Here is a 22,585-nt window from a genome sequence, read left to right on the forward strand (position 1 = left end):
ATCTCCCGGCGGGCACGTCCGCACGGAAACCCGAAGATACGCGGTGTGTCCCGTCTTTTTGTCCCCGACTGTATGTATTTGCATTGCAAATGGCCGCGGCCTGCGATCCGGTCACGAAAGACTTCCCCCGACGCGGCGCGGCGCGGCGCGGCGTTTCGCGTGAACCGGGAAAACTGGAGCGAGCAATATTGATAAAAGCGCAGGGGCTGTATTTTACGGCGCCGACCGCGCGCCAGGAAATGTTATGAAAATTCCGCTAATACGACGCACGGTGGATCGAACGGGGCCTAGCAGGGGATGGGGGAAAAAAGAGGAAGGAAGAAAAAAAAAAGGTGACTTCGTTTCCCGTAACGCGCGCGTTTGCCTCTCGCGTCCGAGAACATTATGAAAATTCCGCCTAACGTCCTGGATCGAACGCGGTGATTACGTTTCTCTAATGCACGCATCTCCTCTGGTGCTTTCAAACGCGAAACTAATGAAATCGGTTCCTCCTGACATGCGAAACGAAAAGAAAAATAATACACGATGTATGTCCAAAATACGGGTCTAGCCAGGGACATGAATCGGCCAGGAGATACTATTGTTTGATGACACGCCAAACGTAGAAAAGGACGGCGAAGCTCTAGGCACTCGGTCGTCGAGGACTGTAAACATACATGTCTACACGATGTATGTCCAAAATTCGGGACCAGTCTGGGACATACATCGCCCAGGAGATACTATTGTTTGATGACACGCCAAACGTAGAAAAGGACGGCGAAGCTCTAGGCCCTCGGTCGTCGAGGACTGCAAACATACATGTCTACACGATGTATGTCCAAAATTCGGGACTAGCCTGGGACATACATCGCCCAGAAGATAATATTGTTTGATGACACGTCAAACGTAGTAAAGGACAGCGAAGCTCTAGGCCCTCGGTCGTCGTGGACTGTAAACATACATGTCTACACGATTCCTGTCCAAAATTCGGGTCTAGCCTGGGACACACATCGCCCAGGAGATACTATTGTTTGATGACACGCCAAACGTAGAAAAGGACGGCGAAGCTCTAGGCCCTCGGTCGTCGAGGACTGTAAACATACATGTCTACACGATTCCTGTCCAAAATTCGAGATCAGTCAGGGACATACATCGGCCAGGAAATACTATTCTTTGATTCAGAACGTAGATAAGGATAAGAATGTCGATGAAAGCATATACTTCGTGGCCCCTCGCGGGATATTGCCCGCGGCAGTGGGGATAGTTCTGGGACCTTTATCGGCTAGGCGTTTCGGACATAGAGTAAACACTGTACTTTTGATCTCCATAATAAATTTATCACAATATAAATCCAACACTGTCGCTAGGTAACCACTCTATTATTCTAGCCCCCTGACCGGTCAGTTCGGATAGTAGAGGTTCTACTGTACCGTGGATCAAACGAGTAATTATGATCCGAATTGTGCCGTGTTTGTGCTCGTTTTAATCCGGAAAATGTCGCGAATATGTCGGTAAAAGTTTCATTGAAGAAAAAGTTGTCTAAAAAGAGAGAGGATAAAAATTCGATTTCTTTTCAGCAGATTGTACTCTGTGGGTGCTCCTGTGTCCTTCATTCGGGTACTTTTATTGTTGCAAATTGGTGTAGATGCTTTTCGTTGACTGTGCCACGCCCCCTCTCCACCCCCCCCCCCACGTTAGATTCGATTTACGGGTGCGGGGATTTCTCGGTTTCGCTTATTGCCACGGAGATGAGAAACGGAAGCCTTAATCAAGCAAGGATTCATAAGATCCCGGGGAGGGAGGAGGGAGGAACAGTCACCGGGCAGGAAGGATATTCCGCGGATATTACGTTGTTCTTTGCACCGACGCTCGTAAACTTTTAATGAAAGAGAGAGAGAGAGAGAGAGAGAGAGAGAGAGAGAGAGAGGGGGGTCGCGATTCGAAAGAAACGGCCAGGTGATTTCCATTCCGGCTTCCGCCCCCGTCCGGCCGCCGGAGGGGAATGTAACGAGACCCCCGGCCATTGTCTTTCTTTACGAGTACTCCACTTTGCGTATTTTAAGGACGAAGAGTATCGTTCTCGCGCGAGTATCGCGACGGAACGATGCCGCGTCTTAATTAACTGTGTCCGCCGTGCGCACGATCTACCAGCGCTGGGCTCGCCTTCCGGTCAAGATTGACGATCGCCTTCCGGTCTACCGACTCCGCTCATTAATAACAGGAATAATAATTCATCTTCGGTGTTACGGACAATCGTTAATCCCTCGCTTCACGATCCATCCCGATGCAACGAACAGTTAGTTTATTGTTGCTCATTCCCTGGCCGGAAAGAACGGTAGCACAAAGTCCATTTATACACAGTGAAAATCGTCCACTGCATAAATAAACATGTTTCTTGCAGCGGAAAAGTTTAGGGATGCTTAATATTGTTTTAAATGAAACAAAATTAGTACTTCGACTACTTTCCAGAGCGTGTAATCGGCTTTCCATCGATTACAACGTTTTTTTAGTTTACATCTACAATATATTATTCGTTATACAGTCGATTCTCGATATATGTCACCAACACGGGTCTTGTATCGTCCAGGAGACATACCGAGGACTGTCGAGCTTCGTGGCGCCGCACGATGCCCGCGATAGTGGGAATAATTCCGCGACGTTTATCGTCCAGGCGTTGGCGACATGTATAGAGAAATTACCGTATTTCTTTTCCAGATCATTCCTAAATGTTTTTGCCGCAAGAAGTATTATACGCAGTGCACGGTTTTTACTGTGGCTCGCTGTACGTGTGCCCGTCGGTTGAATATTCATAGAATATTTTCCCTCCCACCGATGCGAACTGAATAATATTCATACTCATTAGATCCCATTTAAAGTCGCGTTTCCGACACGATATCGTCGAGCGTGGGGTCGGAGGAACAAAATAAGAGGAACAATATTTATTTATACTCTGGTGAGACGGAGGCGCGCTGCCCGCAGAAACAGGTGGCGGTCGGGCGAAGGGCGAAGGGCGAAGGGCGAAGCAACCACGCGAGAATTTCCGTTTAAATGCGAGGGACACGCGAGATCTCTTTGTCGTCGTTCTTTCTCGTTATCGACGGGACAACGAATTTTCAATCGTTGGACACCGAGAGAGATCTCTCGATCGTTACTGACAACGTGGATTTTATCGAACGTTCCGAAAGATCAGCTCGGACTGGTTTTTAGCGATTCAAGTGTCCATTGTGAGCCGCGAACAGAGAAACCATAAAGTCTAATTAATACGCAAACGAGTTCCTCTAAATTTCTTCGTGAATTATAAACGAGCGCGACACAATAGCCTCTTACCTGATTGATCCCATTGTTTTCAACCGTCAACACGCTGCCCGCCAGCGCTCATAAAAGTCGCGCAGAATCGGAACAACTTATCTAACGAGAGTAGAATAGATAAGATTTATTATAACAATTGTGTAACTTTCGCGGATCCGGAATAAATGTGATTAACTTTATAGATCGCAATAAAAGTTCGAGCTTGATAAACGGAATCTGTGTCACCTACAGTCGGGGACGCAATTAAGTGGACTCCCTTTGAAAACTAACTTTTTTCTAATTGGACCAATTTTTTTCAGACGTTACGTGGTAGTCAGAGTGTTCACTCTATATATGTCCCGAATGCCTAGCCGATAAATGTCCCAGAACTATCCCCACTGCCGTGGGGTCCCGTGAACCTCTAGACTGGATCAAAGAATCTCCTCGACGATACATGTCCATGTCTAGACCCGTGTTTTGGACATGCATCGAGTAAACACTGTATTGATTAATAGGGGCTACCATTTCGAGCAAAAATTTTCTTCAAAAAAAGCCTTACAAACGTGTATACAGTGAGACTGTTTCTCACGGACGCGGTGGCGCAAATTGATTCAATTAGTGTCACATATGAACGAGAAAACCGGGGCTCGGATTAGTCTGCGCACGTGTGCCACCTTCGGCCACGGTCGCGCGTCGTTTCAACAGATTTCCGCGAACCAGCGCGAAGTAATTTGAGTAACGAGCGGGAAACGCGAAGTTAGTCGCATCACGCCACCTGTACAATAAAAAGAAAAAAGTAGCACGGCTCGCATGGAAGGCCTTGACGTTCCAGGGGATAAAAAATCGCCCGGTTATAGCACGTACATAGTTTTCAGTGTCGCTTATCGTTTAATTAAATGTTGCCCGCACGCTGGTGCCCGGCGATATTTGCAAAACCAGTCCGGCCTAATTCTCTCCCCCCCCCCCATTTTTCTTTTTCTTTTCCAGCACGAGGCCATCGTCGGTTCGGTTCAATCTGCATTTCGCACAAGCTGGATTTCATTTGCATTTTAATGGAGGTATAATATAGTTCTTCTACCCTCGGTGATCGAAATTTTTCCCGTAAAACGTACCTCGCCTAATTCGCAGCGAGACGGCCAGCTCTTCGCCGGAAGTAGTCGCGATTCGGGGGAATGATCCGCGGGTTGCGATCGGACGCCATTTTTCAACGGAAATAAATTTAAAATCGTACGCTCCTTGAACTCTTCGGGACTCTGTCTTGACCCTTCGCACTCGAATGGCGACCGTAAGGGTGAAAAATTGCTGTATCATTATTCAAAATATTTGTTACATTATTAAATTTAACATAACTAAACCCTTCAGTAATGTACGAGCAAATTGCACTATTTTCGTATAACATGAAAAAAAAAAAAAATTCTACAGAAGGGAAATACTCTGGGAAGAAATGTTTCGTTTCGGGGTTAAAATAGCTTCGAGTTCAAAGGGTTAATAAGCTAATTAAAGGAAGAAAACATTTTCTATTTGCCTCCTGTGTTTTGCAACGAACGCAAACATTTTGCATAAAAATCCTGATAAAAGTCCTCCGTTCGGAGTGCAGAGGGTCAAGAAGAGACAACGATGTAAATAAAAATGGCTTCATTGGGTCAATTTTGCTCTCGACTGCGATCTGTATGTGCAAGTGAGTACGCGCGTGACACATAACGGAAAAGCTTATTGCGAAAGGAGAGCTCGCGGGGTTGGTTTCTCCGACCAGTTCTCGAAGGAGCGGTAATGATCGTAGGAGTTAAATGGATCTCGGAAATCATTCGGTTCCCGGTGAGTCAGCGATTCATAAATGGTCGAGGGCCGATCGATCTCGCTCTCTATTGACGCAGCGCAGGGTCCCGCGATACGCTGGATACGTATTCGGCCAGCAGCGAATGACTGTTATCTCGCAGCCGGTCGTCTTCGGACATTGCCACGATAAGAGAACCGCCTCGTTATCTGCTCCAGTTTACGAGACTCCGTGGAGCGTCGCGGAAGCATGCGCAGTCCGGATCGAGGAAACCACCCCTTTCGGAAAATCCTTGAAAACGAACAACAACCATACGAGCCAGCGCACATACGGCCGAATGACCAAATTACGACGACAAAAGTAGATTTAAAAATTTTCGCCGCGTGAGAATATTTTTTTTCTTTTTCTTTTGCTTTGTAGTAAATTCAGGTTTCCGTTTCTTAATTTATTATATAATCTTCATCATTATCAAGGACAGTTTGCCATCGTTCCTGCAAATTTTCTTTGCTGTTACCGTTGCATTAAATCCCGCATGAAAAAGGAAAAGTATGCAATGACGAATGTGATCCTCGTAAGGTACGGGCGCCGCCATTTTGTTACAGGGCACATACGGCCGAATGACCAAATTACGACGACAAAAGTAGATTTAAAAATTTTCGCCGCGTGAGAATATTTTTTTTCTTTTTCTTTTGCTTTGTAGTAAATTCAGGTTTCCGTTTCTTAATTTATTATATAATCTTCATCATTATCAAGGACAGTTTGCCATCGTTCCTGCAAATTTTCTTTGTTGTTACCGTTGCATTAAATCCCGCATGAAAATGGAAAAGTATGCAATGACGAATGTGATCCTCGTAAGGTACGGGCGCCGCCATTTTGTTACAGGGCACATACGGCCGAATGACCAAATTACGACGACAAAAGTAGATTTAAAAATGTTCTCTGAACTAACGACAAATACCATCATAACGTACTCTAAGAAACTGCCTACAATATAGCGTGAGAATTTTTGTTGTTAACGCAACATAGTAGTTGGTGCGCATGCGCAAAGTGATGTTATGGTTCGGACGGCGAATATCAGTTGTTTGCGCCAGTATTGTTGACGACGTAATTCCGTTCATCCTATTTTCTCCGATTTAAATTCGCCAAGTTTCCTACATGGATATTGAAGCGTCAGGTACGTACCTTCATCTGCAATTATTGCTAACACAAAGATAAGTTGTACGTACTGTTAATATAGTATGTTCTATCGTATACTATTTTTGGTTAAAAAATATTGATACGCTTACTTTAGCTAGAGTTATAAAAAAAGTTCCAAATAGTACACCGATTTTTCTTGACTAGTTCGAAAAAATGGCTTATAACTAATATAAAAAATTAAAAATTGAGTGCCCATCTTTGCCCTATCGATCAATAGATCGGATTGTTTACAGGTGGTCGCGTCGACCGCGCTGTAAAGGAAATGAAAATTACGAGAAAAGAACTATTTGATGTGTTAAGAAGTGAACAGTTTTTCAAGTTTTCGTCATTTAAGTGTAATGAACGATTGTTAAAGTATATATTCGACAAGTTTGGTGTTAGTGAAGTTTCTAAACATTGTATAATACAAATAAAACGTACAGTTAAAGTGTTTATTTCGAAACACTTTTGATGAAATAAAGTATGCGAAAAAAACCGTAAAAAAAGAATCAAAGTTTAATCAGGTTGTATTAAGTATGCTAAGAATGCCCACTTTCTATAGTAATGGTAATGAAAGCAACGATGACGAGCTTGATGATGATGCTACTGACGATGCTTATGACAATGATGAAAATAACAATGAGGTTGTAAAATAATATTCTTATCGCATATTATATCTCACGAAAACATACAGAAATAATTTAGTGTTTTAATTTATTTAATTTTTTTTTTAAATTAACATACTATGGACCCTTGACCCCTTTTTTATGACCCCAATTAACCCTAAGCAGCTACTTTTCCGAAGATAATTATTAAGCAGTCTTCTCAGAAGCATTTCTAACCAGAATTTCGAATAGAATCTCATTTTATATTTATGTCGATCATTATTTATAATTTCGTCATTCGGCCGTGTGTGCAGCGATCGAACGATCTATCGCGGGTTCGGGAGACAAAATCACGGATTTCGCGTACTATCTCTCGGTCTGGTACAGCGATCCTGAATATTCCCCGGCGTCGATTACAGACGGCTAATTGATAAAGTAGTCCCTGAAGCGGGAACGTTTCCTCCGGGCGCCAACCCTTTCCCTTGATTCGCCGCCCTCCAGCAGAATTTTAAATCGATAGAGATGTCTAATTTCCTTTGCCGCGGTGTTTCCACCGATTGCTCCCGGTCCTCTCGGTTCCGCAACCACCGCTCTCTCCCGGTCGTCGTTAACAAACTTCTGTAATTTTCAAACGGTGTCCGATCCGCGACAAACGTAAGAACGGGGATCAAGTATTAACGGTTAACGACTCTGCGAATTCCGAGGAGCGACTCCCAGCCAGCTTCGATGGAGGATCCTCTTCAAAGGGAAAAAAGATTCTGCGAGAGATGCGATCTTGCCAGCCGAGTCGGACCGATTCGGAATTTTATTAACCGGAATCACGACCTAGCTCTGCCATCGGATAATTATTAACGCCATTACTCCTAACAATGTGGACTGCGGATCTTACAAAAATCGCAAGGGCAAAACTCCGCGTGTAGGGGTGCAAACACACCCCAAACTAATCAAAACGTACACAACACACAGACGTCAGAAAAGTTCCAAAGCACCCTTAGAAAGAACTATTTGTGATATTATTAGGTGGTCCCATAAGTTCGTGCCGTGGATATGTTTATATTATTCACTATTTTAAAAGTATTTTAATGGAAAACCGCAGAAATTTTCACGGTATGATGTCTTTGCCAGAAGAGGTTGCAGAATCAAAGGGTGATTACGTATTTTATGTTTAGAATTTAAATGGTACAAGAGTAAACGGCGCGAATTTATTTAGAAAGAAAAATTTTAATTAAAAAGAGAAAATTAAGATTTAAAAAGAAAAAAGTTGAATTTACACGATTAAGTTTACTTTTTTTATTTATTCAGGGTGGTGGGTAAGTAGTGGGTGAGACGGGGGTAGAATGTATTGTTTTCGTACGAGGCATTGTTTTCGACAATCGCCTGTCCACGTTCGCCACTGAAACCGATCCTTGCGGTTTTCTCTGTTCGAGACTTCGCTCCGAATATCGCAATTAATAAATGACAAGCTTCGACTGTCGCGGAGGACACAGAAATATCGACACCCGCAGTTGCGCGCGAATAATAAAGCTGCGCACATCAATCATTCAGCGTCGTTAAAACAAAGCAATTCGAACATCCATAATTCGCGTATCGAACATTGATTCTGTTTTGCCCAATCGCGGCTCGTGACATATTAACCCCTTCACGTACGCATTAAAGGAAATCCGATGTTGGCCGTGGATACTATTTACTTAAGCCAGAGGGTGATGAAAATTATGCAAATTACGAAAACAGTAATAAATGTTAGATTTAACACTAGGTTTACGGAGCACTAAAAGCGAATATTTTGCATCACTTCGTAAAAATAACAAGAACCTGCTACCCAAATTTTTAGCAATATTTTTAAAGTAATATATACCCAAAGAAATGCTAAATAATTTCTCATCTATGTATCCTTACAATCTTAATATTTTTAGATTGAAAATATTAAAACCGTAAACGGGTCCCGTAGACCTAGTGTTAATTGCTATTCTACTACAGCGTATAGTAAATTCTCTGTATAAGTCCCTACTTCGCGTTTAAAGGTCCCTGAACTACTCACAAAGGGATATTGATACTTCTTTGCATATTTTCGCATAGAAAACTAGTAGTACACAACGAGTTAATCTTATGAAAGGATTGAATAAGTTCAATTTGTTCCCACCCTTGAATGTTAGATCGTTGCTTTGTGAACCGAGCATTCAAGCGTGTCATTTTCATACAAATTTGAAATTATGTATATGCCAAATACGCTGTTTTCCTATTAACCCTTCGCACTCGAGTGGCGATTCTGAAGCGCCACCAGAAATTGTTGTGGCATTATTTCAAACAAATCACCAGAAATATTACAAAATATTCGTTACATTACAAAATTTGTATCTAATAGATCACTAAACATTCAAATATTATACGTGGAAATCGAATCAGTTTCGTATGAATGAAATGAAAATATTCTAAGACGGAAGAAAAATTTAGTTTCGGAATTCAAATAGTGTCGAGTGCAAAGGGTTAATCCTAATGTATATGCCAAATACGCTGTTTTCCTATTAACCCTTCGCACTCGACTGGTGACTCTGAAGCGCTCCCAGAAATTGTTGTGGCATTATTTCAAACAAATCACCAGAAATATTACAAAATATTCGTTACATTACAAAATTTGTATCTGATAGATCACTAAACATTCAAATATTATACGTGGAAATCGGATCAGTTTCGTACGAATAAAATGAAAATATTCTAAGACGGAAGAAAAATTTAGTTTCGGAATTCAAATAGTGCCGAGTGCAAAGGGTTAATCCTAACGTATATGTCAAATACGCTGTGCTCATGTTAATCCTAATGTAAAGCTTCATAACCCGCTATGGGGAGTTGCATTTAAGCTCAATAATAATAAAAAAAAAAAGGAAAAACTAGTAGTAATTCGATTGCAGTTCTTGCGATCTTCGGATGAGAAGAATAATCCGAGACGTTAAGAGTTAATTAAACAGCACCGTCTTGAATCCACATTGGATCCGATGGAGCATTCTCGCGTGAACCATGCTGGAGCCTCTCTTTGATGTTAAAGTGGAACGGAATGTTGCGACCGAACAATGCCGGTGAATAGTATTATAGTGATTCAGCGTGGTTAAATGCACCATAAAATGACGGTACGGAAAAAGGTTCGGAATCTAACGAGCTCCTCTAGTCCTCGTTATCGGCGCGCTGTGCCAGATCTTTCCGTGCGAAGACGTTCTCTCGCAAGATAGACGGACACGCGGTGAGCGGCTCGTTCTTTTTCGTACGAAGCATAGTGTTCCGAGGCGGCCCGGCATTCCTGAAATGCCTATCAATTAGCGAATGAATCACACGCTCCGCGATGCAGATCGCCGTTCTCGTGTCTGCGGGCCAGTATCTCGGGATCGACGCGTCTCGAAGGATATACGGATCGCCGATTACGCGCGTACAATGAAGCACCGGAGTCCATTGTTTGTCCGCGATACCCTGGACAAGGGTTCGTCATCGATCACCGATGGAATCAAGGATGGAACGTCAAGGTATCGCGGTTCCGGCAACCCTGACCATTCGAGACTCTTTGTTCCCACGATACTTGCAACGTCCGGCGGAAAAATATCGAAAAAGTTGCGGACGCGCAATATTTATGCCAAACAGCTGGCCCAAAAGTCGGTTCGAGTCCATTCTGGTCTGGAAAATTTGAGAAAATTTTTTTTTTGCATTTTCTCCGTGTCCTTAACCAGTTAACCCCTTGCACTACAATTTATTTCGCGGTTTCAGTGACTAGAACTTTTTTGTAATTCGTAATTTCCTAAAAGAAAGGAGAAAATTTATGTCTATTGCATGCCTATATGTTCTTCAACAGCTGTACATTAACGACGCCCAAATAGAATTTTATTTCGGTTTGAAGGAAATTAATAGCATACATATTTAGTGGACTCTGTTCAGAATCTTCATCACGAGTACGACTCGATATCGTAGGGCAAGGGGTTAACTGTTTCGACCTCTTTGAAAAATATGTACCTAAATTGAGACGTAAAAATGAACCGTACAGCTGTTTTGACGAGTATACTCGTCGTGACACAAAATATTGCCATTTCTTCGTATACTCGTCGAAAACAGCTGACTGGTTGAAGCTCTCGCTGTGATTCAAGTCAGTGTGCCACTTAAATTACTAACTATTTGGTATATGAGAAAAATGGTTGAAAAGAAGCACGCGCTGTGATAATTAATTCTCTTTTTATTAAAAATCATTCGTCTCGGTATTAGTTGTTCACCCCGTGTAGGTTTTTATTCAGGGTTCAATTCTCCCACTAAAGTTTACCCTCTACGAGAGATTCAAGGTGACCTCTGTATCTGGATAGAAAAGGACTATAGAAGAAATACTAATTGGTACACTGCTTTTGAAACCATACAACTTTCGTTTCATTTTTTTTATATAGCTAAGTAATTTGCACACGTGCACCCTGTACATCAAAAGTTCCTTCTGCTGTATCCAATGGCACGCGAATGCCATAAACGCGCAGAATCCGCAGTCTATTTGCCGGACAGAGAAGATATTTCCCGTTTGCGCGCGAATTCTTCGGCGCTTGCGAAAGTGACGAACGGAATGGGAACGCAGCGTTGCGCTGTATCAGGGGGATTGCCAAATTCGATTCTAGAGCCGCGACATGTATTCATCAATGACGCAAATCGCACATGTGCGACCTTTGAACGCCGGTCGGTCTCGAACAGGGACTTTTCTATTTGATTCGGAGCGTGCGCCCGATAAAACCACTTATCGCAGCTTACGCAACGCGCGATGCGTTTCGCCCGTTGCGAGTTATGTTGATTCCGCGATGCGTGAACCGCTTCATGCGAATTCGACGTCGATCCTGGCTAAAACGTTCTGGGTCGAGCGAACCGCTGATAAGCAATGCAGAGAATTCTCCAGCCACCGCAAACTGGTTATAAAAGATGCAACACGAAGAAACAGCACGAAAAGACATCGGACACCGTGAAATAATAATAATTCGGAGAACGAATGTGAAAAATTCCGAAATTCAAACGCTGTTTCGCAGGTGAAATAAATTCAGATGAAAGCTAACCTCGAACGATTCTCCTTCTGAATTCACAGCACGTATTTGTGTGATTTTCCAATTTTGTAGAGTATTCAATTCTGCATTATTAAATTATTTTAACTCCAAAACGAAACATTTCTTTCGACCTAGAATATTTCCCTCCTATAGATTTTTTGTTACTCTATTGTACTGGTACAATAGTGAAGTTTTTAGTAATTCATCGAATACAAACAAATTTCATAATGTAAACAATATTTTGAATGATACAGCAATTTATAGTGGCCATTCGAGTGCTGAGGGTCAACACGTCGAGCAGAATAAATCATTGTTAGAATTTCTCGTTTTCTTTCTTGGCGTCGTTCCGTTGTAGTACGACGACTTATCAATTTAGACCTGGAATTATCATCTATAATTAACGTTTACTATCCCGCCACACGCGAGAAGGGAATTGAGTCGAACGCACCACCTGACGGTAATTTTCGATCTAGCTTATCTTGTTCGCGCAGCTGCAATATTTGAAAACGCAAATTTAAAATGCAAATTTTCCCTCCCCTGGAGTCGTCGCAATTTATATAATAGCCTAGTACAATAAATAACGATAACATTAGCAAACCTATTTTAAAAACAATGTTTCACTACTGTTCGCGCTGTTTCGAAGCGCAGAAAGGCAAAAAGTTTCTGATAATTTTTCCACAAAAAGGAAAAACGAAAAAAAAATTAAAATTAAAATTATATTCTCCAATTCAGGGAAAAATCGAATCGATTGAAACGGAGCATAGTGCGCGCCCGCCGCAAATACTACCATTCGTACTATCAACGGCACTCGTTTTCGCATTATTACTGTTTACCCTGATCCGCTATTACGCGCCCAGTGTAATTATACTGTTCGCGTATAGGCGGATAGTTGCCGCGAGCTTATGCGCGGCAGATATATTCCTGATCATCGATTATTAATAATTGCCGGCGATGAAGAATGACAGTTTCCGTTTCGATCCGCACGATCCGGCTCGCGAATTAATGTTTTCAGCGTTCGACGACGAGCCTCGTAAACAGACACGACGCCGCTGTCGAATAATTAACTGTGCATCTGTAATTTATTCGCGCGGATTACAATGCGGTCGTGCAAGTGGAGACTCTTGTGCTCGTGCGTCATAGATCCCCGAGGAAAACGATCCGGCACGATCGCGCCGGCTATTGTTGAAGGCGAAATTTCGATAATCACGACGCGACGCGACGCCTCCGTCATTCGATTATGCGATTACGAAATTCCGTGAAATGAATAGATATCGCAATAGATAGCATCTTATATAAGTCACGTATCTGTGCTGGATAGCTACTACGCATGGACCTCGCCTACTCCAACAACATTGTCGTTTGTCACGTTATCTAATTTCCACCATTCGCTAATTACCTAATTTGTTTTGCGCTCCTTTTGTTTCCCGTCTCTCGTTCTTTGTTCTCGATTGAACGTCTCTCTCGAGTATTTTCTGCTATTTTCAACGATTTGTAATTACACGATTTATACTATTTCTTTTTAAAAGTAATATTTAATTGGAATTGTGGGGCTTAAGGATTGTGTACAATTGTATGCAGCCGCTGAAGAATTGGAGATTCAAAAATTAAAAGAACATTGTAGTTCTTTAATTTCAGCTCACTGGGAAGATTTTAAGGAAATGCCTGGTTCCTTATTGTACAAGTTACTATTTCTTTTTAACAAAATTATCACAGTTTCAATGTCGACGATTTTTCACAAATTTAGCGTTTCACAGCGCTTTTTAGATCCGCTCGGGTACGATTGAACACGCGGGTATCATTTTACTCGATCACGAGCAAAACTAAAGTAGGCATTACCGCACGCATAAGTCGAAAAGGAAATTCTCGGTTTTCCGTTGCGTGCGCCCGGTTGTAATCGGGGCTTGTGAAAGCCGCGTGCGTTTCCCGTTTCGAGTAACAAAAGGAAACCGCTGCGCTGGATGCGCTGGTCCATTCTGCCCGGAATGCGCGATACATCGTTTTCAAATTCGATCCTTCAATCGCCATTGAACCTTATCAATGCCGCTCCGATCCGACCGTTGGTAAAAAATAACGGCTCGTTTGACGCGAACGATCCGCGACACGATGGAATCCGCCATTTCCAAATGAAACACGCGATCCTGTTGCAAAAAGGTATTTTCACCGCTATTATTAGACGAGTAGAACAATTAATATACATCAAGCAACCTGCAGGTAACAGATAGGCTAATTAGCGGTAAGTGAGCGGAACATAAAAACTCCGGCTAAAGGTGGCGTCGGGATAAAAAAAGGTGTATTCATTAGTTGAAGCTTCTCACATTAATAGGCTGCGGATCCTTCATGTATTCGTGGCATTTGCTAATTGGTCCGGCAAAAAGTAACATTTACGTGCAAAAAAAAAAAGAAAGAAAAACGTTAACGATAATTCTTCGCTTTGTTCTGGGCGCGTCGAATCATTCGCAAAAGAAATATTTTCTTTAGTCCGGGTTTGCTTAAATAATTTATGATAATCCGCCGTCTACGATTCAACAACGATATCACCGGGTGGTTCTCGAGAAAAAGGGAGATGTTTAATGTGCCGGGGATCTGCATAGGTGTACACCCAATTTATTTATGGCACACTCTCGAGACAACCAGCTATACGACATATACTACGCCAACAGTAAATCCAGCATGAGCCGTCGTTGCTTAAGAAACATAAGTTTCAAGCGATTGAATATACGAGTGGCGTGCAAAAGTTTTCGACCAAAGCTCTTTTTTACATTCCGGAAGTGGTAGTCTCACGAACTTTGTCCAGCTACGCAGAGAACAATACCCGAGCTGAAAGTAAAAACCAATATCCTTGCATTCAGTGTTCGGCGAAACTCTTTCAGCCGTTTATGCTCTTTATGATTTCGAAATAGAGGAGATGCCACGAATATGACAGGAGTACGAGACATCAAGGTTCTGACCTATACATGCGCACAGAGCAATCAAAGTTTTCACAAGGATTGTGCATGAAGTATTATAGACTGCGGAATTTCTGCGTCGTAAACGACGAAGGCTAGGTGAGATACCAAATTGCAAGAACATTCGAAGAATTTCAAAGCGCTGCCACATTCTCTACAATTCACCGAAATCGTTGAACGAAAGAATACATTTTTACTGAAAATACTTTCTCGCAGAATGTTTAAAAAAGCTACGCGATTTTTAAATGTGAACGCACATTTTTACCGCCGCCGGTGTTGCAGATGCGACATCGTGCTCGTATATCGACAGGACACCGTAGACAGCATGCATAAAATATCTGCCGCGAGCTCCTCGGCGATATATGTCGACCAAATAAGAGAGAACAATACCGGCGCGGGCGAGGTCGCCTCGCGCGAGCAGTAAAGAATTCTTAAAGCGGCGCACAGTGGGCAATTTGGACAAAATCGGATTCAAAATCAAGGCACTTTCGATAGGAATGAGGTAGAGCGATGAAATTTTGTTTGAATGAAACCTGTAACTTTGTAGAATATGGGAAAAGCAGGGAGATTATTACCATCCAATCATTTCAACGAAAAAATGACTTCATTAGTTTTTGTCACAAAAATCTATTTTTTGCAAAATCCTGAGGTCGTGGACAAATGTTGAGACCAGATTTGAAATCAGCGTGAACAAATCTACGGGAAATGATGTGTAGTAAAAACTAAAATTTTCTTGAATTTGTGCGCGTTTAACGAATTTTCTCGAGGTTAAAAAACGTTCGTACCATAATCTCTCTATTTTTCCAAAAAAAAAAAAAAAGGAAGGAGTAGGAAGGTCAAAATAGGAAGGAGTACTTCAATTTAGTTCAAAATTGATACTCATAGGTTTCTCGGGTCGCTGATTAAAAATCTGATGTCAAAATTACAAAAAAAAAAACAAAATGGTGGATTCAATATGGCGGATGCGTAACCAAAAAAATTATTGGACTTTCTTGAAAATTAGTATTCACATATTTTTCGGGCCGGCGAATATGAATCTGACGTCAAAATTACAAAAAACAAAATGGTGGATTCAATATGGCGGATCTTGTACAGTCATTACCTGAGAATCCAATACGGCAAGAGCCATACCCCTAACGTGAAATTCATTTTTTGCATTTTGCCCACGTTTTGGCGCTTTTGGCCCACTGTGGCGGCGGGCTCCTTAAAAACCGTGGAAGTTAAAAACCACGAAATTAACGTTTCGGGGACCTCCTGGCAGCGGACAACTGGTAAACGAACCATTTTCCAGGCTGTATCCTGTCCTGGGTGTCGTTCCAGCTCGGGAACGGTGGGAAAAGTCCCCCCCCCCCCTCCTCGAATCGCTCAGCGCAATTTCAGAAACAGCGGCCGCGCGGCGTAAACGGATTCCATTGAAATACCATGGCGGTGAATCGCGACGGCACGGTCGGGCCTCGTCAACCGAGCTCCCTCAATAAATTGCGCCCGGATGAATTCTCATTCAGAAACAGAAATTCTGCTCGAATTACTGCCGCCGAGTCCCTCGTGAAATGGGAGCTTTGTTCGTTTTCGGATCATCGCGCCGCACGATACCTACGGTAATCGCAAGGAACGGACCAACAGCTTAATCACGCGGTGCCTCAAACGGCGATATAATCCTCGGTGTACTCGCTTAGGTGATTACCTATTTACGAGCAGCGGCGGCAATCTACGCGCGAGCTTTATTAGCTTTAGCCCGGGGGCCCCTTCGCGGTCGGAAATGCAATTCAAATTAAAAACTTGAGAAAAAATATCAGAGATTTGAGCGTTTCACGGCCCGGCATCATACACAATTGTTTGAGAAAAAATAAACTATAGAAAAATTTGGAGTTGGGTCCGAAAATTGAACGGTCATTGCCACTGTTTACGGCGGCCTTGGTACATCCGTAGGACGTACAATAAATAAACGGACGTACCTAAACAAGAATCAACAATATCATTTTCTCACACCAAAGAGTTGCAATTTACATAGCCTAATATAGCTCAATAATTCCCTATTTACAAACAAAGAGATTATGTACGAGAATTGCTATCATGCAATTATCAAATACGTATTAAACACAAAGATTTATTGGTTAAGTTTTTATATGTTTATAGCGGTACCATAATCTAAGTTATTGTATTTTTCATAAACCAATAAACATATTATTAAAAAAACAGACGTTTGTTTTCTCTCAGCGTTGTTACAAACTCGACCATGTGTTACAGTCATTTGTAAATCATTCCACGACTCTGACTCGTGATGTTTACATTTAGCAGATTTTCAGTCCACGAGTCGGACTCGTGATGTTTACGTTTGTGTCAAAATCTTCATCACGAGTCAGACTTGTTAAAGTACGGGAAAGGGTTAAGAAATAAAAACTTCAATTTACAACAAAGTTTGTTTTAGAGTTCAAAATAATTGACTACTCATGGGTCCCCCTAATAAAAATACGGGGCTAGGCCGGAAGGCAGCGAGCGCGTTAATAAACCAGCTTGCAATCAGAACGAACGTTATTAACCCTTAGCACTCGAATGGCGACTGCAAGGCGCCACTAAAAATTTCTGTATCATTATTCAAAATATTTTTTACATGATTAAATTTGTTTGTATTTAATAAATTACTGAACACTTCAGAATTGCACGAGTTACGTATGTATAACACGAAAAAAAAAGTATATAGAAGGGAAATATTTTAGATCGGAAGAAATGTTTCGTTTTGAAGTTAAAATAGCTTCGAGTGCAAACGGTCGACTTCAGTTTCGTTGCACTTTTTCCCGATGGCGCGACGATACTTGCGGTTTTCCGTTTGCGTTAAACTGCACGGGGGATCCCCCACGATAAAGCAAATTGCCCCGAGGACGTATCGCGGCCGGCACTGCCATATGCCGTCGAGATTGCGCGCCTCCTAATCCCGTCGCTCGGCGGAACGTAAATAGATACCGGATAATCGTAAAACTACACGCCATTATTCGGACCGCGACTCCATCAATCCGTCCGCTACACGGAATTTTCATTACGCGGCTTTCCCGCGAGATGGACAAAAAATTCGGATTCGAACCCGCGATTAAACCGCACAGCGAGCACCGCTCGGGGACCGATCGAGCCGAAAACTTTTCGTTTCTTGCGCCGAACTTTGAAAACTCCGGCTGCGACCTCTTTAACGCTAAAACCACCGAGCAATAAATACTGATGTGTGTTCGAGTTTGATGTGTGCTCAAACTTCATACCATTTTTATTCTAACGCGTGCTCCAATAAAGAAGCTCACTCAAAAATTTCTGACGAAAACATTTTTATAATTTCAGTAATTGTGGTCGAAAAATTTAGGATAAAGTCATTTTGACTGGTTCGGTGGTTCTAGTGTTAACCCTTTGCACTCGAAGCCATTTTAACTCTAGAACGAAAAATTTCTTTCCACCTAGAATATTTCCCTTCTATATATATTTTTTCATGCTATACATACGAAAATGGTGCAATTTACTCGTAGAGTATTGAAATGTTTAGCAATTTATCAAATACAAATAAATTTAATAATGTAAAAAATATTTTGCCTTACAGTCGCCATTCGAGTGCCAAGGGTTGATTATGTGCAAAATGAAAATCCTTCCTCCGCAAGCTATTGTTTCTATAGAAATCGTACAGCGCGGTGCCTAACAGTAACCGTATTTTAACAATGTTTGCTCACGGGATAATGCGTTAACATTCGGAAAATATTAGCGCCGCTATAGTTATCACAGTTTGATACAGTGCAACGGCATGAAAATTTGGTTATCGACACGAGGGGCTATTTTTTTATCGGGTTTTCTCCCCGTTGTGGGGACCGGTACGCGAGTATTCTTACCCGTATCGGATTGTGATCGTTTATTATCGTTGCGATGTTATTATAATAATAATAACCGTGAACCCTTGTCGCAGAAGCGATTATAGAAGGCGCGGGTACCTCGAGGCTCGAAATAGGAGCGGCGGTACTCGCGATACTCGCGAAATATCGACGAGCGACGGAACCGGAAAACGTTTCGCGTGTAGCGGCGCATTTAATTCGGCCGGTCGACGCGTAAATTAGTATGCGACGCGGCGCGCGTTGTTGGCGTTCGTTGTCGTTACGGGGCCGCGTTCGACCACGTGAAATTAAGGGAACGGAATAGCCCACGGTCGTTGGAGGAAACCGTCGTGAAAGACGGCACACACGCGCCGACACTGACGGCCATGGGGCTCCCACGGTGCACGGCCATTTTCCCATGGATTTCGTGCAACCGGTTCCGAAAACCGTCGAGAGGTGCCTTTAACGCGTGAATGGGACTCCGCGCGGATCGGGGCCATTCACCTTACGCGATTCGGCCACGGGACTATGCTTTTATCCGTACGCATCCTTCCGTACAAACGTTTTCCACGTAACGCGTCCAATAAGATACCCACTCGTTCCCCTTTTCTACTCCCCTCCCCTCCCCTCTCAACAATTTCCACGCTTTTTTCAAGCAGATGGACCATTTTCTTTCTTTTTACGCGCGCGCATGGAACATGGCCATGCTCCCAGGTTTTTGGCGTTTTGTAGCCCTCTCTGTATTAACCCCTTGCGCTGGAAAGCTTTTTGTCCCACAGTTCGAAATGACGTGCCACGCACGTCGGAAATTTTTCTCAGAATTTCCAAGCTTTCCGGTCCTCCGGTCTTTTCTTTGGTCACGGACCATTACCGAAGGACTGCTTAACCGAATGTTATTTAATACCGAGAAACATCCAACGATTTTTCGGATATCTTGTCTGAATTTTGTGGTTAAGTTTTCTGATTTGATCGTGTATTTTGTTGCTTTCCTCTGTCACAATCGTCTTTGAAATGCATGGCATGCTTTGAGGTTGGAAGTTACACTGGAGAGCAAAACTGAGTCCACACTATTTGGAACGACGTAACTTTTTTGAAATTACATCCAATGACTGGAATGCTATCGGGGAGTTAGAAGGATTAGTTTATTAGACGAAAACAATTTTTGAAAAAATTCGTTTAACAGTTATGAACGATTAAAAGTGAGAAAAATTGCCGTTTTTTACGATTTTTCCAAAATTCGTGAAATTTTCAGCATGGATATAATTTATACGAGTGAATAAAACAGATGTTTTAAATTTTCAATACTCAGATAAAAAAGTTGGAAAAATCAATTTTGCCTTCGCGATTCCGACTAATTCAAATTTTCTTTTCAAAAATTCTTCTCGCCTCGTCTAATAAACTGATCCTTCTAACTTCTCGATAACATTCCATTCATTTGATCTAATTTTAAAAAAGTTTCATCAATTTTTGATCATTTCAGTTTCATTTCAAGTTTCGTCAAAAGTTTCATTCATTTTTAAAAAAGTTGTTTCAAATAGTGTCGACTCAGTTTTGCGCTCCAGTGTATATTTCAGAAAGAGAAAAAATTAAATAGACACGGCCAATAATTTCGTTCGGCACAGTATGTACTGCACTCGGCAGTGAATGTACAGTAACTATATACAGACTTTTCCAAACAATTTTTGAATAGCGTTACACGGCCGTGTGCATTCGAGTTGTAGTCCGAACCGTGCGAACATGCGAGGTATACTCCGTGCTGTCCGGAGACGTAACCTATTTTTCTGAGGGAGCATAAAAAATAAATACACGGCCAGGAACGAGTATCGGGAGATAAGCTTCCCAGGGGAGCGAAACGAAATTCTTCGGATACTAATCCTCCCCGAAAAAAAGCAGTTCGTCAGTCACGCGTTCCCGCGATACTCTAGATATCTCGCAGACACTGCGTACCGAGGAACACGGATCGATCGAATAGCAGAGAGAGGGGGGGAGGGGGGGGAGAGAGGGAGAGAGAGAGAGAGAGAGGCCCGTGTGCAATTTCGTTCGTATTCGCGAACGGGTTTGATTCGCCATCGGATCTCAATGAAAACGATTTTCCACGAAAATATATTGACGCAAGACACGGCTGCACGCTCGTCACGCTACGAATACGCGTCAAAGCGCACCCGTTCCGCGGCGGCCTTTTTATCCTGTTTTCGGAGTGCACGCACGTACGGCGATGGCACGTGGATTATGAATTAGTTTTCATAATTGTACCATGTGAGTAGGGGAGAGGGGGAGACCCGCAGGACTTTCCCACTGGATTTTAAATGGCTCCCCGACGGACTCTCGGCTTTGAAACACCTTGCGAAAAGTCGCGAGGCGAACGGCTCGAGGGCGCAGCAGCGAGTTCATGTTTTGAAACCTGCCAAATACTTAACCTAAGTTTCGGGAACCCGACGAAAGGCTCGGGGCCCACCGATTTCCCCGGCTTCTTTATCTCCCTGGCGATTCGACGTCGGTGAATCCGCGATCGCTCGATCCCGCCCAGCCAGGTATGCGTAATTACCGTGTGTTTACGAGCCGACGAACGTGGGAGATTCGATTTTTCGAATGAACGAGACACACCGTATTCCCGGAATTCGAGCGCGACATTCCATTGAATTGACGCGTGTATGACAGAGGGAACGCGACGTCGCTGCACGGATTTTCGCGCGAAAAAAATATTCCTATTTTCCTAGCCGGTTTTGTCTGGTTGTGCGGGGCTACGACGACATTCTTTCCGGGCGCGAACCTACTCCGGTTTTCGGTGTGCCGAAACGCACACGCGACCGAGAACGTTATATAGCACGATCGGTGTAATAAGATCTTACCTAATGTTTCCTGGCGTCGTGGCCCACACCCTTTTCAAGAATTAGACACCAACTGTCACTCGTGACGCCCACGGCTGCACACAGGTACTCGCCGCCGACACACCGCTTCACGACACCCACCCGCTTTACTCTTATTTATTTCGAGAACGCGAAAAGTACAAAGGAGCGAGTCGTCAGAAACGTACACTGACTGTGATCACTGCACGAATGCTCCGAGTACGTCATGTCCTGAGAAGCTAGCGCCGCAGTGCGAACTGCCGTCTGCCGCCTCTTGGTTAGGAAACACTGGCCCTGGTTGTTCCTAGGGATTTTTATCCCAACCGATCCACAGTTCTACCAGAGAGGATATAGGTATAATTTATGCTTGCTCTTTGGTACGAATGTGTGCCCAGAAATTTGTTCCCAGAGAGGAAATGAGAGTTCTCACGCCCGGGATTTTAGTGTCCCCTAGCCTGGACCAGAACCTGCATCATCTTACCCGCATCATTAGCAGCGGATTCCAAATAATGCCAGAGTGGATACTACTTCTATGTTAAAAGAGGCTCTTCTATGTAGGATCTGATCCAGCCTAAAAGATGATGCAGGCTTTAATACAGGGTAAAAAGATGATGCAGGTTCTGGTCCAGGCTAAAAAGTTGATGGAGGTTCTGTTCCAGGCTAAGAAGATGATGTAGAAAAGTGGGGACACTAAAACCCCGAGCGTGAGCACTCTCATTTCCTCTGTTATTGCAAACCCAGTCCCTTTTCGTGCCCGAGAAGCTGAAAAAATAGACTTATTATCGTTATATTGAAATTATTATAAGCTAAATTAGATTATATGGAGAGAGGATACATCTCTGCTACTAGTACGATTATATTTCTTCTTTTTCAACTTTTCAATCTTGTCAAATTCATGTCAATACCTGGATAACGAATATTAATTAATATCAGATTCCATATTCACACAAATAGATTTCCAATTATTAGACATTGACACGGAAGAAGAATATTGAATCCAGTTGATTTAAATTTCCCGCTTGTCTAACGACCAATTTAAAGGGACCACTGATGGACTTCAAAGGCGCCACCTGGAGTGTCGCCTCTGTTAT

At 42.9% G+C, this 22,585-nt stretch overlaps 2 protein-coding genes across 2 annotated transcripts in view; one reads left to right on the forward strand and one right to left on the reverse strand.

Moving 5' to 3' along the window:
* Krz (beta-arrestin protein kurtz) overlaps nucleotides 1-21,787 on the reverse strand; it is a 64,019-nt gene extending 42,232 nt beyond the window's left edge. Inside the window, exon 1 of the mRNA XM_076788666.1 lies at nucleotides 21,498-21,787. The gene's annotated coding sequence lies outside the window, so the exon portion shown is untranslated. The remainder of the gene's footprint in view (nucleotides 1-21,497) is intronic.
* Nucleotides 1-22,585, forward strand: part of Hnrnp-k (Heterogeneous nuclear ribonucleoprotein K) — a 346,733-nt gene that overhangs the window by 312,954 nt on the left and 11,194 nt on the right. The gene's annotated exons all lie outside the window — the stretch shown is intronic.

This window comes from Halictus rubicundus, chromosome 5 (genome assembly GCF_050948215.1).
Source record: "Halictus rubicundus isolate RS-2024b chromosome 5, iyHalRubi1_principal, whole genome shotgun sequence".
Classification (NCBI taxonomy): domain Eukaryota; kingdom Metazoa; phylum Arthropoda; class Insecta; order Hymenoptera; family Halictidae; genus Halictus; species Halictus rubicundus.